General features: G+C 36.4%; 1 pseudogene; it reads right to left on the bottom strand.

Moving 5' to 3' along the window:
- Positions 1-22,438, bottom strand: part of LOC132113384 (usherin-like) — a 219,745-nt pseudogene that overhangs the window by 17,317 nt on the left and 179,990 nt on the right.

Here is a 22,438-nt window from a genome sequence, read left to right on the forward strand (position 1 = left end):
AATACACCAAATCATTTAAACCACGAGTGAATTCTCTGCCACCTGAATGTGATGTATTTGCCTGAGTTTATCCCGCTCCCAAATCAGGGCTAAGATTAAATCTAGTCACGTGTTCGTCAGAATACCCCAGCATCTGTGGCTATGCTAATGATATTTTCTTAAGATTTATGCGGGCTTAGACTGATCTGACCTTGCATATGAACGACACTGGTCAACAAGCTGCATTGCCCTTGACTAAAATCTTACCTTGTTACTAACACACACACACAATCACGTAGATGCCGTAAACACTGTTTTTGCTGCCATCCAAGAGCACGAATGTTGGGAAGACATCTCAATTTATGGTTTAATATGATCATTGTCTGGAATCCTACAAGTCAAACCTGAATGATTTAAATTGGCGTTCATGATGTGCAGCAATAAAGGTTCAAGCAGGGCTGGCTGTGTTGTTTCCAATGATGGCAGCGTAATGATAGAGTTAGCTACTCCCCGGCGCATTGCTCTCCGTTCTCCTTGAAGGATGATTCTGTAACAGTGGAGCAAAGCATTCTGATGTGATCGTGCCATGTCAGTCTTAGCTTTATTCGCTTTGTGCAGGGTGCAAGCATCATGGCACTCTGTTTCATATTGCTCTCAAACTGCTCTGAATGTGCCTGGAATAATCAAAGTCAGCAGGGCAATGTCATCTTCTATTTAGAGTTGCTCTCTCTCTCTCTCTCTCTCTCTCTCTCTCTCTTTTCTGCGCACAGATACCACAGTCACTGATATACAGCTGATATCCACATAAGCACTCCACACTCCATTCTGCATTTTCCTGCTGTCAGTTAGACAGGAACTAGAGAGGAAATGTTGACAAGTGTAACCAGCAGTGATTGGCCTGTTCACCTCAAGGTCACGGCATAATTACTGTTTGTGTTCGACTATGTTTCCGGTCTTCCTTTCAAACATGCCCTGACATGGACTCACATCTACACACACATTTATCCTGCTCTGCACTGACATAAGCCTGACAGCATCTTTGTATGGAAGTGCATTTGCAGAGACTGAAAGAGGAGTGCTAATAAATAGTACTGGTTAACATGGAGTCAAAACATGTCTTAAAATGGCACTATGCTGACAGGACCAACTTCATTCAAGTACTGTCAACTGTAATTCAGGCTAATATAGCTATGAGTACTCAGATCTTATTCTGATAATTCTACTTTTTTCAAGTCATTTTTTTTTACTGATTTATGCTTTTGTTGCTCAAATAGTACAGCATGGTACTAGAAAAATACATTGCGGAGCAAAGAGAAAACTAAGAACGCCAACAGACAAGACAGAACAGGTTACTTCTGGTATGAAACAAAGCCTCAGCTTTCAGATTTTGTGATTGACAAATTAAAAACAATAAATACCATTTTGTGGCTCTTTAATGTTACATGACAGATCACAGTAGTGCCTCGGCTCAAGCGGCACACGAACCCATCATCTTTTCATATTTACTTAAAGCACGAAATAAAGGTATTTTATTTCAACAGCGTAAAGGTATCAATACACAGCATTCTTTAAATTTAAGTTAATCTACTCTCCTTTCTAAATTGTTTGTCATAATTTTGCGTTATGATTGGTCAGATCGCACATATAAATCAAGCTCCCTGTGAAGGGGCAATTATGAGTAGTGCTGTCAAAAAAATTAATCGCATCCAAAATAAATGTTTTTGTTTACATAATATATGTACGTGTACTGTTTTTACTTATTATGTTTATATAAATACACACACATACAGTATATATTTTGAAAATATTTACATGTATATACATTAAATATTTAAATTATTATATTTTATATTATATATAAATATATTTAATATTAGTGCTGGGCAATGATTAATTTTTTTTTAAAACTGTGATTAATCACATTATGGTCTGCGATTATTCGCAATTAATCGCATTGTTATGCACAAAACTAATAATGCATTCAAAAGTAGTGTTTTGTGCTCTTTTTTCAGTATAAAGTAGGCCTACTGCTATATGAACAAAAATTTAATAACATTTGGTTTGCAAACACTTTAAACAAATAAGGTGCTTTTTACAGCAGTGTTTTATTTACATAGTAGCAGTTAAAATATTTATTGTAGCCTAAATCTCAACTTATAACATTAATGTAATTAAATTAAATATAAAACCAGCTATTTGTCACTGCCAGGACATTAACTTTTTTTTATAGAAAATATTTTATGTTCAGAGTTATGCTCAGAGTTCAGAGCCTTGATCATGACATTATAACAGGCACCTTCTGAGTGGAGACCTGCAGGATTGGGGGACCAATCACAGAAGAGTGTGACGTGGGGACAACACTTGATGTGCGGGTAGAGACTCGTGTGTGGGATGAGGGAGAATAATTAGGGTGTGCTCACACTAGCCGGAGCGCGTTTGACCCCCAAAGCCTAGCAACAGACTTACTTAATAATAAAAAACTGAGTTAACGCGAGATAAAATAACTGTCAACATTAATCAATGTATTAACACGATAACGCGCTAACTTGCCAAGCCCTACTTAATATATAAACATAACATATTTTTCTTAAATATATACATGCATGTGTTTGTATTTATATATACATAATAAATATACACAGTACACATTCATATATTATTTATTAAAAAAAAAAAAAAAAAAACTTTAGTTTGGATGCAATTAATTGGGATTAATCTTTTGACCGCACTAATTATGAGGCAATGTATGAAAGGAAATTCTGCTCAATTAATTTAACATTTCTATGCCAAATGTCTCCATCCAAATGTCTTACTTTTGCACAAAGGATTTGAACCCCTTGTGGATCATAATGGAACTGCAAGGGATTTTTGAGATTGTGACAAAGTAATGCTAAAGTAAATTCAAATAATAATAAATGAATATAAAACAATTAATTAAAATTATTTAAAATGTATTTAATATTTTTAAATACATGTTTGTAATCTTTAATTTGAAATCATTAATTACAAATTAAATCATTATAAAATAAAAAAGCATTAAATATAAAATTCTATTCTGATCTACACAAAAATAAGTATTTAAATGTTTCATTCATTATATTTATTTAAGAGTTACAATTTTCAAAATCAGTGGGCGCTACAGTAAATCAGTCGTTTAGGCAGATTAAGTTGACAAAATAACCCTGCTCGAGCAAACAGACTACCACAGGTAACAAGGCACAAGTTTACCGCCTATCAGACAAAAATCCTGATGACGAAGTGTGTTAGAGTGATCAAATGAGTCTTTCATTGTGCAGTGAGCAGCATGGTATGAGTTACCAGGAGGTTTTGTTGATCATATGTTGGAATGAGTGCCTTGTACCTGTATGTGAAGTAGTGATGAGGCCGTTGGGTTTGTGTGACAGACTCCAGTGGACCTCAATAATGGCCGCACCTGCAGCTGTGAGAACTGGAGGGTTCTGAGCTAACGGAGCAGCCTCAGGGGTCCGAACAGACACCCCCTGTCCTACTCCACAACCATCTGCACATACAAATATTGACATGAAAGCATTTGATACGCAGGTAACAATGACAACTAATACAACATATTTAAAAAGACAGAAAGGAAAAATGGTTAGGACTGTTCAGGTTGTAGAGTACCTGGCTCTGGTCCAGCAGGGCGGATGAGGGGCCACACAGTACCTGCATTGAGCAGGACGTTATATTCCAAAGGGGCACTTGCATTATACACACCTTAAAGGGAAACAGAAACATATTAAAGTCACATTTTCTTCTTTTCACTAAACAATATCCAATCACATCTTGTTTAAGCAGAAACGTAACACCAATGCAACCACTCACTAAACTGACAAACTAACCAAAAAGATTAGTTCCAATCCAGCATGAAAACAAACACACAATCAGCTCACCCAGTCCACAATCACAACATACGAAGAGACATATGTACTCCAGTGCAAGGACTGACATACTGTACAGTGGACCTGACACTTTGGGAAGCTTTGCCCTTGATTCAACATCCTTCTGGGCAAGAAGGCACTTCCCCCTGTTCCGTCTATCCCAACACTGTCCGAAACACACAGACATGCACGCGGTCTTCGGTAATGCATCTGAACTACGGAATGTAGAGTCCCGGCATCCACGGTTTGTTAATATTCCCATCACTAGCGCCTTTCATAATTTACGGCAACTGGAGGCTGATAGGTTATTCAACATTTATGAGACCCGAGATGTATTCAGAATGGGCTGATTATCTTTACAAATGAAAAAGTTAAATTATTCAACTTCCTTCATTGCGTCTCCCTGAGCAGATGTAGTCTTTTGCCTGAGACACAAAAACCCGCTGGAATTAGACGGCGCTTTGATCAAAGCTTCCTGCCTGAGAAGTTCAATCGCACAGGTCTCTAAGTTCTATTATTTACAACTAATCACTGACTTTGGAGTTTTTGCACTTTCAACTTGAATGAGAGTCTAATAAGAAATAATGGCACAAAGGAAAAGAAAAGGAACATGCTATCAGATCTGATCCATCAAGCACAGGTGCAGCTTAAAGCCGTGCCCGTTTCTGCATTCGGACTTAACCAAGCGTGAGATATTGTAGTTTGAAGCCATAGATTTTCCACTCGCCTCTCTCGGAATGTAAAGTCAATAAAGGATCCGGCCTATGTAAATGTTTTCTGTGGGTATCAGGGCTGTTTAAGGGCTCTTATGGTGTAATTGAGGTTGTTTAAGGGGATCCTCTCACAGGAGAGAGGCATAATGGGGCAATAATAGCAAAAGATGGACCATCTGAGGCAGACAATCAGAACCGCTTGAATGTAGCCTGTGAAATCACTCTTGAGTGTGCGAATATGCACACACACTCTTTAACACCCATGAAACCTCCTCCCCTTTTTTTGAGGGAAACAAATACATGCATGCAGATTTGCTTAGGACACATGACCAGGTGAATACATACACACAGATCTGACATGCACAGTGCAGATGCTGCACATAGATGCTCTTTTGCACATATGTGCAGCAGGTGGGCTGGGTAGATGCTGCAAGCATGCATAATGGGGTGGTAGAATCTATGAACTATCATACAGTAGCTAATACCATAGGGAGAAAGAGAAGGAGAGAGAGTTTGCATTTGCTCTCCATGTGGGAGAATGTTCAGGCCACATGCACAGTGGAATGTGCAGATGAGACTAGTGCTGCAGTCTCAGAGTGTAAACAGAGTGATTGATTGATCAGTGGAGTTCGGTGGGCTGCAGTCTGCAACAGACATTATGAGAAGATCATGCAGGACCACAGCAATGACAACACACTCTGGATGACTGAGTGAACCACAGCATGGCCGCACAAAGAAGCACTCCCCAGAAAAATGATAGCAGAATAATAAAAAAGTTATTTTCTGTTCACTATCTTTCTGTTTGACATCTTAATAACCTAACTGGGATAATGAATGGTCTTAATAAACACATTTGTTACTACTGATTATGAACTCTAATAGTGAAATTCATTAAACTCTAACAAAATTCATGCATACAAAGGCCTTTATGTATAATGAACTAAAAAGGGTTATTAAAGGGTATTATGCATTACAGTTATTCATAATGTGCAGTTTGTAATACATTACGGGCCCTATTTTAACGATCTAAACGCAAAGTGTAAAGCGCACGCCGCAGGTGCACTCAGGACGTGTCCAAATCCACTTTTGCTATTTTAACAACGGAAAAACGGTCTGTGCGCCGGGGCGCATTTTTGGAATGGGTTGTCCCTATTCTCTTAATGAGTAATGGGCGTAAGATTCAATAAACCAACCAGAGTGTCTTCCATTCCCTTTAAGAGCAGATCATCTACGGGACAAGCAGGAATCCACCAAAGCTCGGCGCGATCAGTCAGTTAATATATATGTGTGTGTATTGGCACAATTGTTCAATTAATTAGCCAATTTCATTCATCATTATAAATAGTAATAGGCTGAATTGCAAATAGGTAGCCTAATTCTAATACACGCAATGACTATCCATCATTACATTTTTATATTTATGTAGCCTTTACAATAATGCAGCCTTTTACACTGTAATCCTTTTGTTTTTAATATTTGGCATGTTTGTGTGATGTGCATACCTGTGTGTAATAAGCAAAGTCAACCCGTGGACCCGCCCAGAGGCGCATTTTCAACCAACACGCTCTTTAAATAACAAAAAAATATTGCGCCATTGACTTTAGGCCAGGTTTGAGTTGGTCTATGGCGCAGTCTATTTTCAGCTCCTTAAAATAGCAATGCGCCAGCAATGAGCCTGAAGACACCTCTTTTTTAGACCAGCACGCCCATGGGCGCACAAATGGGCGCAAATGCATTTGCTAATTAAATGACGTGGAGCTGGATGGGAAAATACAAATGGCGCCGGACTGAAACTAGCAAACACACTTGTGTCGCATTGCGCTGGGTGTATGATAGGGCCCTATATCTTGTTGTAAATAATTATAACTGAATTTAAAATGCATAGCGTAACAATGAATTGATAAGTGTAAAAATGTATTAACTGTGGTTACAATTATTCAATGCATTATAAGGTGCATTACAAAGCATAATTAATACATTAAAACTAGTGCTGACAAATGATTAACCACGATTAATCGCATCCAAAATAAAAGTTTTTGTTTATATAATACATGTGTGTACTGTGTATATTTATTATGCATTTATAAATACACACACATACCTGTATATATCTTAGAAAAATATTTTATATATGAAATATATGTATATATAATATAAATTATATGACTCATGTACATGTAAATATTTTCAAAATATATACTGTATGTGTGTGTATTTATATATACATAATAAATATACACATGTACACACACATATATATTATGTAAACCAAAACTAGAAGACTCATTAAAGTAAATATTATAATATTTTGAACAATAACTGTAATTAGCATTACAATATTACTGTAAATACTAAATAAGTAATTTGTCTGAACAGCATCCGAACAAACACAATCATTAAAATGAAATAAGCTCCCATTGTTTCATAGGAGTGTGAAAAACAAATGGCATTAAGTTAATATTAATGTGAACTTCACCTCAACTCCACAGCAACAGCGGAGACGGAGAGAATGAATGGGACACAATTGGACAGTGATGGCAGAACACACGCAGGTGAAGGGCGAGCGCATCTCAAACAACTCTCCCCTAAATCACACTCGAGGTAAGAAAAGCTGTCACTTAGGTTTGAATGTTAATTGATTGGTGGGACCCATCTACGTCTGGCCCGCACTGATGCATGTACACCAAGACCATGTTGGGCCCCTGGTAAATTACACACAACGCCACTCGTAAATCCCTGCCTGTGTGCCGTCACTCTCGCAGGCCTGAGCAGGGATAAATCAGCCTTGCGTGAGTGCTAAATAGAGAGGCTGCATAGTGCATTAGGTTGTAAACATTACCTGGGGGTGACCAGGCAACAAAGACGGAGCGAGAACCGTAGAGGCTGACATTATACAGAGGAGGAATCCTTTCCGGGGAGGAGATGGGGGTCTGAATGACGTATCTATCACTGAGACTGCTCCCACCGCTGCTGCTGGCCTCAAACTTGTACACATATCAGTGAAGCAAAGATGGATAGGAGATAAATAAGTCAACTGCGAAACTAAATTATGCTATTAGCTTAAAAGTCTCCTGTCACAGAAGTTAAATTTGCCTCTGTTTCAGCGATTCTCCATTTCAGGTGGGAGTCGACGCTGCGTTTAATTATTCATTGTCCGCGAGAGAGGCGGGTGCATTGATTCTGCCATTAAGCCATGTCTTTCACAGCAAGCGCAGTTTTGTTTGAGGTTGTTCGTCTTTCATCAGAGTCCTCAGAATTGAGGCGTGAATGTCGGAGTAACAAACCAATTGTTCTTTAAAATCATGAATGCAAGCTTAAAATAATCACTCGCATTGCTAGTTCAGAATGATGTCATATAGAGAAATTTTTTACAAATTTGTAGCAGTTACAGCAGACCTTACCATAAAAAACAAAAAAAGATGAAGTACTAAAATAACTAAAACTAGATAAACTAAAACTGAAACTACATAGAAATATTGAAAAAAATCCTAAATATAAAACTATAAAGTTTTTAACATATTAAAATGAAATCAGAAAATATTAAAATAAAATCTAATAAAAAATTTACAACAAAAACTAAAATAAAATAAACTGTAAAAACTTTAATAGTATATAATAGTATATCAATAATAATGTAAGACACTGTTCACTGCATTGACAAATGAAAAGCTAAAAGGAATTCTCTGTGTGATTGGTGTTTCATACATCACTACACTATTGACAATAGACAGTGGACCTTTACTGCATTCAAAATTTTGCCTAAATTTAATGAATTAGACCACAACATAGTAACTGTTAAGACAGATGGTCATTTTCACAAAATAATCTCCCAGCATTTTAAACAAACAAACAAAAAACACCCATTACTTTTCAAAGGTTTCACCAGTATAAAAAACAAACAAAGAAATAAATAAATGTAAAATCTGTCATCTACTCAGATATGAACCACCATGAAATGTAACAATTTTAGTTCTGATATAAATGGAGAAAAGAAAATGCTCATATGACTAAGCCTTCTTGTAATGCTGCTTTTACATTATATGATTCATTGGAAAAGTCCCCGCTGGATCGATATGGTGTGATACTATTTAACAGATGACATTGTAAATGCAATGCTGATCAGCCCCTCCACTGTGATCTGTGACAGGTGTGACAGATGCTCTGAACGGACATGCATATGAATAGAAAGGGATGTGTGTGTGAGAGGGGGGGGTGTGTGTACGTGCATGTATTAACGCCTGATGTGGGTTATAAAAACACTCTGCGGAAGGCTGTTTTAAGACATACATGACTTCACAAGATAGATTTGCCTTTTAAACAGAGATGGGTGTCAGTGCAAAGGTGTGCATTAGCAATGTATGTGGGTCATGTTCAACATTAAAGGCTTTTAATTTGCCATAAACTCCACAGCCAGCCATTAATACCTCCACATTAACTATTGTTCCAGCACTATCCCTTTAAAATAGTCACATCAGTTATTATATACCGTGCTCATCATGTGTAATAAAAGCATTAGTGATATTAATCAGAGAACATGTGAAGAGGCTCACAAGAGAACAGCTGTTTATAACAACACGGCCATTGTGTATGTTGCATACTTTAAGTCAAATAAACACGATGTGGCACATCAAAGGAGGTGGCGAGCAGCTAACCTGTTTCCCCACAGGGAGAAAGGTTAATATTTCTCTCGTCAGAGAGACTTTCTACGATGGTGAGGTAAGTGACAGCTAATCAACATTGTCATAAATAATCGATGAGCAGGAGTGCTGGCAGAACACCCCCAAGCACCTTGCTTAACTGTTTCCCACATCAGCCTATAGCCTCTCCGGATAATGAACCACTCGTCTGCCACTGTAACGCTCCTTACAGGGCTAAATTGGAGGAAGAAAGGGAAAGGGAAGAGCACGGGAGAAAAGAATGCCTTTTGGCAGGTCATCTGGAATTACGGCAAATTAAACGTCAAGGCTATCCCCGACTCCGTTTGAAGCTACACTATAAACAAAAGCAATGAAGGGACAATGAGAGGGAGATCAGGTGACCAAATGACCTGTCTAAACTGTCCAATCAGAAGACACATGGTTTTGACAGTTCAAATCAGTGTGGAAGATATAGATTTGCATGTTGAAAAAGGTTTAAACACTCTCTCTCTCTCTCTCTCTCTCTCTCTCCATACATACTTATATATATATATATATATATATATATATATATGTATATATACACTCACACATACACACACACACACACACACACACACACACACACACACACACACACACGTGAGAGAATGCAGTGAGCAATCTATGAATCACTGATTGTAAAATAATGAAACAAACAGATTTATCCTGTATCTTAAGCAGCTTATGAGACTGAACCATTGCAAATATTTACACAAAATATTGCACAAACTAACCAATTATTTTTTGCACACACAGCGTCCCTGTGTGCATTTTTTGATTACAGCCAACCAACAGATTTCACAGATGCTAAGACCGAATATATTCATGAATAACGAGGCAGTGACAAAACAGGGCAATTTCTATAACATCCCAATTTTCTTTCCTCATATTTACTTAAGTAGAACATTAAGCAGTTTTTTTTTTTAATTCAGCCCATAAAAAAACATTAATTTAAAATCTACATTTGTTTACAAAACTGACTTCTAATATAATACAAAAATACTTATATATAAAGAGTTAAAATATTGTAAAATATCTAAATACTTCTATTTATATACTTTAATTGCAATGCCCTATTTAATTACATCTTAAAATATTTAATTTAATTAAATGATTTAATTTAATGTTAATATACAAATGTACAAATATTTCTAATATTTTAATAAAATAATTATATTTTCTTATATTACAATGTTATAATTATTATACAATATGTATAATTTATTGAATAGATACAATATATATACATATATATATATATATATATACATAGAGAGAGAGAGAGAGAGAGCGAGAGAGAGAGAGAGAGAGAGAGAGAGAATTACATTTTTTTCAAACATTATGCAATATTATTACTATATAAAATATTAAAAATGCAATCATGTAATATTTAATTATTTCTAAATGTATGCTAGGAAAAAAAATCCTGTAACTATCTTAGTCTCACTGTCCATCAACAGCAGAAAAGTTTTGTTGCTGTCCTATCCTGAGTCAGAAGAGGAACGCGATCAATGTGACTTTCCAAGCCAATGCTGCTGCTCATTAGCTAGCCTCCCTGCTCGCTCCTCTTAAAAACTTTTAATGATTTGGTATCAGAGCAGCTCTGTTATTGTAGAGTCCCAGGATTCTTTAAGACACACATAGGATTAGATGTCATCGATTATCAAGTGCTAATGGCTTGTTAAAGATGGCTGACAGATAGAACCTGGTGTTGGGCTGAAGGCCAGTGTCTGTGTAGCTCATCTTTCCTCTGTCACCGCTGAAGACGAACTCTCCGTCACGCAGCAGCCGATACTGAGAGAGCAGGACGTTGGGTTTGAGCGGCTGGCTCAAGTAAAGCTCCACTGCTGAGGAGTTCACCTGGATATGCCTGGGTACTGCCCACACATCTAGAGAGAGAGAATAAAGATGATAGGATAAGACAAGTGTTGACAGAAGGCCAGAATGATTTATCATAATTTTAGACATATAGAATAGGGTTACAAAAAGCTCTGAAACAGAGCTGTTCAGATGGCTTATTGTGAAAAGATTGCATCTATATGTATGTAAATGTAACTGTGATCATGCATTTAAATCAATTTTTTAAGGTTCTGCTATGTTTTTACTGTGAGATATGTTAGAGTGCCTGTGTGTATGTGCCTGTGCATTAACCTGCTGGTGCATCTTTCAGCGTATGGCCCATAGATGGCTGACTTGCTCCGTAACCAGCTGCAGTGCATGCAACAACATTGAAGCTGTAGTTTGTATGAGGCTCCAGACCTGCAAAAACAGTCGACAGACATGTTGCCTCTAAACATCACACGGAACAATCACCTCCTCAATTACATATCCATAGGCACTAATTATTATTATTATTTCCTTTGTTTAACCAGGAAAATTCCACTAAGATATTACAATATTCTACAGAGAAACCAGGTCAAGACATTAAACAATACTAAATATGAATATAATGTAATATATTTAATACTTAAAATTGTAACACTTATAATATATATATATATATATATATATATATATATTTACTGTATATAAACCTATCAAAATACTCTTAAAACTACTAATTCAGCTAATTTAAATATATAACAGCTCTTATTAATATACTTCACATGACAACAAAGAATTTTCTGGAATGATTATTCTTGGACTGTTTAATTTAATATGACAGAGTGGCGTAATAGACAGCTAAATGTAAACAACAGAATAAAAATAAGATTTTGTTTAATTAAAAAACAGTTTATGCAAGTATAAATAGATTAATAAATTATTATTTATAAACTTCAGATAAGTTAAATCAGTTAAAATAGAGATATTAAGTTTAAATTATTTAAACAAACAAATAAATAAATAAAGATAAAGTGTGAGTAATATGGTGTCCAACACAGCACCTGTGACAAAGATGCAGCTTCAGCAGTCAGAATTTGAAATCTGGTTCTAATCCTGAAGCACTTTAAATCTCACTCTAATCCTGAACTCTGCGCACCCCAGAAAGCCATGCCTGTGTCCGTGGAGCACTGCCTCTACATCTGGAGGAACGCATGCACCCGCGCTCCTGCTTAGTATGCCTGACGGCCAGTGTTGGGGAGTAACTAGTTACATGTAACGGCGTTACGTAATTTAATTACAAAATTATTGTAACTGTAATTAGTTACAGTTACTACGAAAAAATGAGTAATTAAATTACAGTTACTTATGAAATTTTTAACGATTACAAAGGGGATTACATTTGAATATTTAACACGTCCACATACAGATTTAACTGATTTCTTTCCCAAATTGCACTGACTATTCTGAGACATACCGCCCTAATAATTTCCGGGATGCGGAAATACAGTCTGGATCGTAGAATCCAGTCATAAAAACGAAATGCCTAACGCGGACGGAATATGCCACATTTTGGATGACTAAATCAAAAGTAGGTCAGTACACTTGAATCAAAACATGACATCGACTAGTGTCTGTGAATATAAAGCCCCAAAAATGCAATTTATGACTTGCACATTCTGCGTGTCTGTGGAAATCGGCGCGGACTGGACACCGGGAGAACCGGGACAATTCCTGGCAGCCGATTTTGCCCCACTATTTATTATAATTATTGTATAATTGCCTGCCGAATGTACTAAAGCGATCATTTACGAATACGCCATTTGATAATTAAATCTCTAATAAATCATGAAGTGTTAGTCATGACTCGCGCGCTCTCCGCGCCTCCGCCAAACAGTTTGGATCAGACTCAGACTAATCAATGCGAGAGAGAGAGAGAGAGAGAGAGAGGATTGCTGGAGCAGAGAAGCTGAACTACTGTTCAGGGTTTCAGGTCAGTTTCATTTGTAAAGATGCTTTTTTGTGTTTGTTTTTTTATATATTTAATCAAGCAGTAGCACGTTGCTCATCAGTCATCACTCAAAATACTATATAAAGCACATCATTATTATCTGTTGTAATGTTACAGTAGTAATTTAGCTGAAAAAAAAAATCTGATTTTTTTTATAGGTTTAGGGGGAGCTACGACAAACAACAACACAACCCTTACGAAAATTTACATTTTAAAATTTAACTATAAATCCATTGTGTTAACCTAAAATTTACAATTATTTTACAAATGTATTTATTTAAAAATAAATACAAATCCATTTGCAAAAAAACTAAACAAAACAAGGTTATTTTACTTATATTTATATTATACTTATATTAATTATATATTTACTTATATACTTATATAGGCTAATAAAAGCATGGTTAATTTTTGAAACATGACTCGTGTACAGTATTAGGATTTTTCTATAAAGATATTGTAGAATATTGTATTGTAAAGTATAGTTTTGTTCAATCTTGAGTATTAAAGTCATGAGAGAGATGGATAACAGAACAAAATAAAGAGACTGAAGAGAAAAATGGAAGTGAAGGTGCAGTTCAGGAGAGAATTTTAATTATTTTGCATGTCCCCAAATTAAAGATTTAAACCTTTTTTATGTCAGGTCCATACAAAAAATAGTTTTGTCCATGAATTTGTTTGTATGAGTTTGAATTGTCCAGTCTGAATTTTTTTCCCAGTCCGCCCCGCCTGTAAATTAATGGCAAAGACATGGTTTCATTTACTACACATAGGCCTACTGAAGCTCGCAGTGTTTTCAACTTCTGCTGCCTCAATATAGGAGTACACGAGCACATAAACATCATTTCTAGAACTGCTCTGTGTCACTTCATGTGCATTTGACTTATTTTGAGAAAATGATCATCATATACAAAGAGACAGCAGTTTAAAAAAAAACACCAATGTTTAGGAGTTTATTACACAGAATACGTCACATGCTTATTAGATAACTTTATTTAAGTTGATGTATATGCTTTTATTTATTATTCTTTAATTTTCACAAATTTAGAAAAGTAATCAAAAAGTACTCAAAAGTAATTAGTTACATTACTTTAATAAAGTAATTGAAAAAGTTACACTACTATTACATTTTAAACAGGGTAACTTGTAATCTGTAACCCATTACATTTCCAAAGTAACCTTCCCAACACTGCTGACGGCCTCTCTCATTTAACCCAAACACAGATCAATGTTTTCAGAACGTTGAGCTGTGTTTGGGTTAAGTAAAGAATTCTGTTGAGCATACTAAACACAGGGGACAGCCGCTGAATACTGCCTTTAAAGCTTCACTTCACACATCGCCATGCAAAACATGTCCAAGTGTGTATTCTAGAAGGGCTAGGTTATTATAGTGTTGAGGGGTAAGTTATTATAGAATTAGGTGTTCAGGGGGATGATGGCATTTGCATGGCGTAAATTCAACCTAATTTAGAGATCAATCTACTTGGGAAACTAACAGGAAGATTACATTATTCCGAAAAAATCTTAAGAATGAATCTTATGGAGGTTAGATATAGAAGTAACATTAGTAAAACCATAAATACTCCAATTTATTATTATTATTACTATTACTGTTATTATTATAGGAAGGAAAGGCGACATTAAATAATTTGCAATATTTTATTTTCCTTTTTTTTTTACATGACAATACTATTTTCATGGCCTCAAATTTGTATTAGAAGGAAGAATATGCTGTCTAATCATAAGCAGGAGCTGGTAATTATTAATATGCATGTATATTATTCCAATTAAACTTAAACAACAATGATAAAATAAATACAAAAATCCTTTAACAACCTCACCCTCGGTAAGATTTTGAATTCTCATACAAACTGAAGGGGGCACTCTTAGCCTATTAAAGACACATGCACCTTTAATCAAAAACGGCAAATAAATAAATATATAAATAAACTGGAGTTAAAAAAAAAATCAACCCCTATAAGCACACAGCAGCCCATTTGTAGCACATGGCTAACACAAAGTGAAACAATGCCGTAACTGTCATCCAAATTGCTCTGTACAGCACCGTGAGGAAGTGTGAGGTAATAAACGATATAAAAAGGTATTTTATTGACAAGCTGCCATTTACTGTTTGCATTAGAGAATATGAAAAGAGGATAGGTGCAATCACTGAACGTGGCGACCTGATGAGAAATGGCCTGCAATGCTTACTCACTTTACCTGCCACATTGATAAAACCTCTAAATAATTAAGTGCCCACTTCCTGTCTACAATTACTTAATGTTTTTTTTCTGTCTGGAGGGGATTATGAAGCGATCTGTGGGCTCCACGTGTCGGCCAAGCTAGGAGACTACCCCGATGCCTTTTATAGGATCAGTTTCCTCCCGCTCACGCATAATTTAGGAGGCAGAGGTTTTTCTCTTCTATCAGGACATGGGCAGACCTCTGTGAACCCTGATAAAGCAGCTGCACACGGGAGACAGATAAGCCAGGTAAAGGGAACTCGGGATGATGCTGGTGCTGGTTAAAAACTAACCAGTGACTTTACACACTGAGAATGTTGCTTATTATAACAAAGTCTTTCTGGTTTTAATTGTGTAAAATATGTTACAGTTACCTAGCATTACACTTTATTAAGATTCACTGCACTCTAGTGGGGAAAAGGAATGCTAGTACTGTATATTAATAAATTATTAATTCATTTACAAATGTCCAATTAAACGCATGGCTTGCAACATAATTTATATAATTGAGAGCAATAATTCACATCAGTTAATGAAAAGCTATACATATTTTAGATTCTTTGGGGATTTGATAGTTAATTTAACAGAAGCTAATTTGCAATGATGAAGTGACTACACAATATTAAGAGTTTTCACTCACAGGCATGTGTAATTCTCTCATATTTGCACAAATAATTGACACATTTAAATTAAAATACAATCCTTTTTTTGGGATAAATTAAATATTTAATAAATGCTTTATGCATTACTTTAAAGCACATGCCATGTTGAAATTGTTTATCATATATAAAAATACATTAATAAATCACCCCTTTTCTGCCCTATTTAGGGGATATGATGTTTAATCTATAATCTTAATGCATCTAAATAATCTAAAATATATTAAATCCATGAGATTGACAAAATTCCTAACACTATTTGTTTTGAGTTATTAAAAAAAACATTTAAGCTTTAAACCTTCTTCTTGCTCACTGCATTTTCCCAATTTGTTGAAGTCACAGTTAAAAACCAATGTTTTTAAAATGAATAATGCTTTAGTTATTGATACCTTTCATTTATTTGGTCTCCATTCATTACAATAACAAAGGGGACAGGAATGGTCTTCGTCACTAGGAGTGCTGTCATATGAAAGGACCGGCTCTCACAGTGCGTGTGAACGTGCACACAGCTTCTGTAACTACAAACGGCAGCAAAGAAGAGTTTGAACGTGATCGCTTTCAATTCCATGCGTCATGCACAACTTCAGTTAGTTTCAGTCTTTGACAGTATGGGCAGATGTAAACACGCATATATAATGATTACATTACATTAAAGTTTTAGTGTGAGTTCTTTCATAGGTATCACATAGAAAAAAGCTAAATCTCTAATCCAGTGACTCTAATGTGGTGTTTAGAGTAGAGGCTTTGTTGCCACAGTGAAAGCAAGCAGGAGGCTTGAGTGCTTTGGTGTGTGTGTGTTTAATCATGTCATTTGAGGGAGGGGAGGAAGTTTGGGGGTTTTAAGGAGCACAGAGTTGCTTCCAAGCAGCAGTCGGCACTGAAACACAGATGCTCAGGCCGGTCGAGTCAGCGCACGCCACAAAACACTGGTAGGATTTACCAGCTCCGCGCAGAGGGACATGAAAGTCTCAACGCGGATTTAGAGACTCTCCACAAAGGAAACCCCGAGCAAAGGCATTTGCAGCCGCTGCCAGCGTTTGAATGGCATCGCAGCCACCTCACATCCCAGCCAGCGGGTCCGCCTACGCCTGCCATCACCCCCAGCCAAGTCTTAAACACGCCACACTGCCAGCCAGCCAAATCTGCCATCAGATCCCCTCCCTCCCTGCTCACCCCAGGATCCCGGACTGGCTGATTGGTTTGGTTTGTTCCTCCGCTGCCAACTTCAGGGCCTTCAGAGGAACAGAGAGAACTCCGAAAGCCCCTCACGGCCACTGCTTGCTGAAATATCTTCGGTCGACAGCGAGTTGCAAAGGAGCTTCCGCCATTTGAAGGTCCCTGCTGATTTCAAGCTTATTTACAAAGATGTGGTGCTTCCCAGCAGCCCCTCTGCAGTGCGCAGACAGAAAGCCAGTGGCTGAGCGCAGCTGAAGGCAGGGAGGTCTGAGCTTGTGTTCGGAGAGGAAAAGCAAGAACTACGCGGCAGGAGATTTCTCACAAAGAACAGCAGCACAGGAAACCTGCTGTTTAAACATCGCTTGCTTTCAGTAAGACTCTGCCTACGAGACATTTAAACAACAAATAGACAGAGCTCAAACACAGGACATTTGGGATGTTATGGGATGTTAGCATTCCCAGAGTCAGCTACAGTACCTCTCTCAGGAGCGGCTCCCTGCATGCGATTCATTTAGATTAATCCCGACTGGAAAGACATCAGATGCTCCTCAGAACGATGTGCCCGACTCAGGTTTGATAATCATGTCAGTGATAGTGTCGGCAGGCTGGAGCGAGAAACATTCTCACTTTTTCTCTCTGCATTTGAATATGTTTCATATGGTCCGTAAAGACAGACACTTACACCTTACACATCTGAACAGAAGCCTGTTCAAATGATGATTCAAAGGAAACAAGACATATTCTACTATGACTAAAAATCAATAAATGAATAAATACATAAATAATATTATTATATTTATTATTAATATTATTACTACCACTGCTATTATTATTAGTGCCACCAACTGATTATCCACCGATTACAATACATTATTATATTAACAGCAGTTTCACATCAATATTTGCTGAGAAAAGCCTTCAAACGTTACATTATAGCAGACATTATGAGAAGTGCCCACATATTCGTGTGCAAAACACAAAGACAGTGTGTACAAAATAAAATTAAAAATGTAATTATTCTTCTTTTACAGAAATAATTTAATTTCATTATATATTGGTTATAACTGTAAACTGCATTATTGCATACGTCAATATTTGGTTCATAATAACAACAATAATGGTTACACTTTATTTTAAGGTGTCCTTGTTACAGTGTAATTATACAATTAAGTACAGAATAATATTAATTAACTACATGTACTTATTACATGGTTAGGGTTTGGCTTACAGTTGCTTGCATGTAATTGTGAAAAATTTATTGTTATTATAATAGTAAGTACATTTAATGAGTAACAAGGACACCTTAAAATAAAGTGTCACAATAATAATAATAATAATAATAATAATAATAATAATAATAATAATGCTTCCAACTGATTACACATTTTACCTGAATTTACAGAATTGAATTACATTACATATTAATTATAATAATAATAATCCACATTAATGCAATATTTAATGAGAAAATCCTCAAAAACCTCGAAACAGTACATTATTATTGCAGACATTATAATTAGTGGCTATGTAATAACATTGTGTACAAAAATGTAAAATAAAAAACATTTGATCATCAAGATGATGATTATAATTATAATGTTAATAATAAAAATAACTTCTGATAAAGAAAAAACTGATAAAATAGATACCGCTCAGAGAAAAATGTTAATCTTCCTTAGAACGATATTTGTGAGCACTTAATCTAAATCCCTCTCTCTGTGTGTGCTGGCCGTTGTGCAGCTGTCCATTGCCATGTGCTGGGCTGAGCCGAGTTGGGCGGCACTGAAAGTGGGAGTGCGGCGTGTGCGTACCCTTGCGGTGGTGACGGATGGCTCAGGGCCAGGAACACTGCTCCTCTCCCAGGCAGATAAAAGAAGCCCCACAAATCAGCGGAGGCCTCAGGAGTGATGGGCAGGCCGGCTACTCATTGCGGGAATCAGGTGTAAATTCAGTCATTAGATTGCTTCCAGAAACAGCATGCATAAATAAAGGCAGGGCACGTGGAGGAGACACGGCGGATCCTCACTCTCTTACTCTCGCCGCTGCTGCCGTCAGGGCCAGCATGGGGCAGCGTGTAGGGGGCGGCTGCTCTCTGCTGCTAAACTGATTCATCACTCGCTCTCTTGACGTTCCTCTTTATTTCTCTCTTGCATTCAGTACTTTCAATACCTCCATATGTTAAAGTTCAACATAACACTGAGTGTTGCTGCTTAATAGTCTTAATAGTTAAAAGTTTTACTCCAATGTTAATACATTTTACAGTTCAAAATATATACCACTATTACTTAATGCTACATAAATTCACATTTTGGGTTCTGTGGACTGTAGCATAAGAAATGCACATGAAATATTAAAATTATTTATATTCTGGTTCTAAAACAAATAATTGAAATATGTACAAAAAGTACAGACTTTGGTACCAGGTGCTATCAACATATCTGTTGAACGCGTGAACACAATGGCCAGTCAATGGTGTTTAAGAATCCACTCGGCAGCACACAAATTCTAGCGGGAAATACTGGTATTCTCCCATTTTTTTAAATTCCTGGTGTCTTTACTTTTTTACAACCCTAATGAGAAATAAGTAAAAAAAACAAAAAAAACCAAATGTATCTACAGATCATGAAAATAACCTTCAAACGTAAAGTAAGAATTAATGTACATAAAAAAATTTTGTTTCATATGTTTCATATGGTCCGTAAAGACAGACACTTACACCTTACACATCTGAACAGAAGCCTGTTCAAATGATGATTCAAAGGAAACAAGACATATTCTACTATGACTAAAAATCAATAAATGAATAAATACATAAATAATATTATTATATTAATTATCATTATTATTACTACCACTGCTATTATTATTAGTGCCACCAACTGATTGTATTTATTATTTACACTACCATTCAAAAATGTTGTATTTGTAAAATTTTAAAATGTTTTTGAAAGAACACTCTTATGCTTACTAAGGCTGATTTATTTAATTATAAATATAGTAAAAATCTTATAATTTAGAATTACAGCTTTCTATTTTAATATGTTTTCAAATGTAATTTACTGTGATGCTGAAGCTGAATTTTCAGCAGCCATTACTGTAGTCTTCAGTCACATGATCCTTTAAAATCATTCTAAAATGCTATTTGGTGATCAGTAAACATTTATTTTTAACATATTTGGGGGTAACGCATTACAAGTAACACGAGTTACGTAATCAGATTACTTTTTTCAAGTTACTTTTCCAGTTACTTTTTCAAATAAGTAACGCCAGTTACTTTCTCCCCATTTATTGATTGACAGCTCTTCTGTCCCCATGTTGAGAAAAATCAGAAGTAAAATGTCACTATTTTTCTAGAATAAAAGTGAACATGCATTAATTAATGAGATTAATGCATTAATCTCACTCACACACATACACACAAAAAAAAGTATTCCTCAAAATGAATGAAAACAGCGAAATGCAACTCAGAATGTGATGCAAACCTGCAATAATTAAATGTTAAACAACACAAATATCCTTTATGTATTTAATCCCATTTTAAGTCTTTTTTTAATGATCCAATTCAACCAAAATAATAAGCAAAAATTACTCTAGATAAACATTTGTGCTTCTTTTTTTTTTTTTTTTTAAGTATGTTGAACTTTCTTGTTTTGTGTTCTATTGTACGGATGTGAATTTATTTTCTCTTCAGCCTGAGACTTATTCATTTAGCTTTTGGTGTGAAAGGGATTTTACATTTACCAAAATTAGAACTTTTTATATTAAAAACCAACAAGCAAGCCCTGCCTAGATTGAGAAAGTAATGCAAAAGTAACGTAATTCATTATTTTCTATAAAAAGTAACTAACGTAATTAGTTACTTTTTTAGGGAGTAACGCAATATTGTAATGCATTACTTTTTAAAGTAACTTTCCCCAAAACTGATTTTTAATAATAATATTAAAAACAGTTGTGCTGCTTAAAATGTTTGAGGAATTTTTTTAGAGCATTCTGTCTACAGTATGTGTTGTGAGTCTTACTGAAAGCAAGCAATGTTTAAACAGAAGGTTTCCTGTGCTGATGTTCTTTCTGAGAAATCTCCTGCCACATAGTTCCTATCCTTGCATCAAAAAAAAAGAAAAAAAAAGAAAAAAAAAAAGAAAAGGAATTTTATAGGTGATACCTGTGTCATTGTAAGGCACCTCCCCCTCTGTATGAATGTAGATGACTGCAACGCCACTCTGATGTGGTACTCCCGGATGATCCTGTTCTGTTTGGATGGATCTGCCCAGTTGATTCTCAGGGCCCTGGGCCCCAACGCACTTACCACCGGAGAAGTGATTCCCTCTGGCTCCCCCTGGACAGTCACTGCCACAACCTGCACACATACCAAAAAGAATTACAGAGCAATTTGCCCTAATGGAGGCTTGGATATCCTGCTCTAATAGAATGTCACTAGTGGTTTCAACTCTTGTCTTTAGGAGTGGCAGACTATTAGGAAAGGGCCGCGAGAGGTGGTTAAGGTGTTTTTTTTTCCCGGCTACGTGTAGGCCGGCCCGGCACTGGCCTGATGTGCTTGTGAGCCTGCAGAGTGTCCACAAAGATTAAATCAGGTTCCTCATTCCCACCGACAGAGCTGGCTGAGCAGGGTCCTGCTGAGCGACAACAGGGTGCCCGTGGTAATTGCTCCCCTTGTATTGGGTCGGACAATAATTCCAACTGTTTGGGCAATGCTTGCAGGTGTACAAGTTAATCCTGCTCCACTTAAAAATGATCGTGCAAGGGGGAAGAAGAAAGAAGTAGTGGATCATTGGTGGCCAATTGGTGTGCTGGGCAAGACCCCGGAGGTGTGTGGAAAGAAAAATGGACCTAATGCTGCTCTGGGAGGTTCTTTTTACTTTGCCTCTAGCAGATCTGTGCAGTTTTTGATAATCGGATCCTAAATTAGACATAAAGAGAAGATAGACAGGTTAATTTGCTCTTTCATCAGCTGAGCTTCTGACAGCTATTACAAGGAGACAACAATTATGGCAGGAAGTCAGCCGTTGCTCTGCTTCCATTAGCTTGCCAGTAAAAATATCCTGCTTACTTGGCACTAACTACATATCATATGAAGGGGGAGTACAACTCCTACAATACTTTACAAGAGTTTTGTAGCACTTCAACACAATGCTTGTAATACTTGCAGGTAGGACTGTAACAAAATCCTATTTAAAACGATCTAAACGCAAAGTGTAAAGCGCATGGTGCAGGTGCACTCAGGGCATGTCCAAATCCACTTT

This window comes from Carassius carassius, chromosome 32 (assembly GCF_963082965.1).
Source record: "Carassius carassius chromosome 32, fCarCar2.1, whole genome shotgun sequence".
NCBI classification, from domain to species: Eukaryota; Metazoa; Chordata; class Actinopteri; order Cypriniformes; family Cyprinidae; genus Carassius; species Carassius carassius.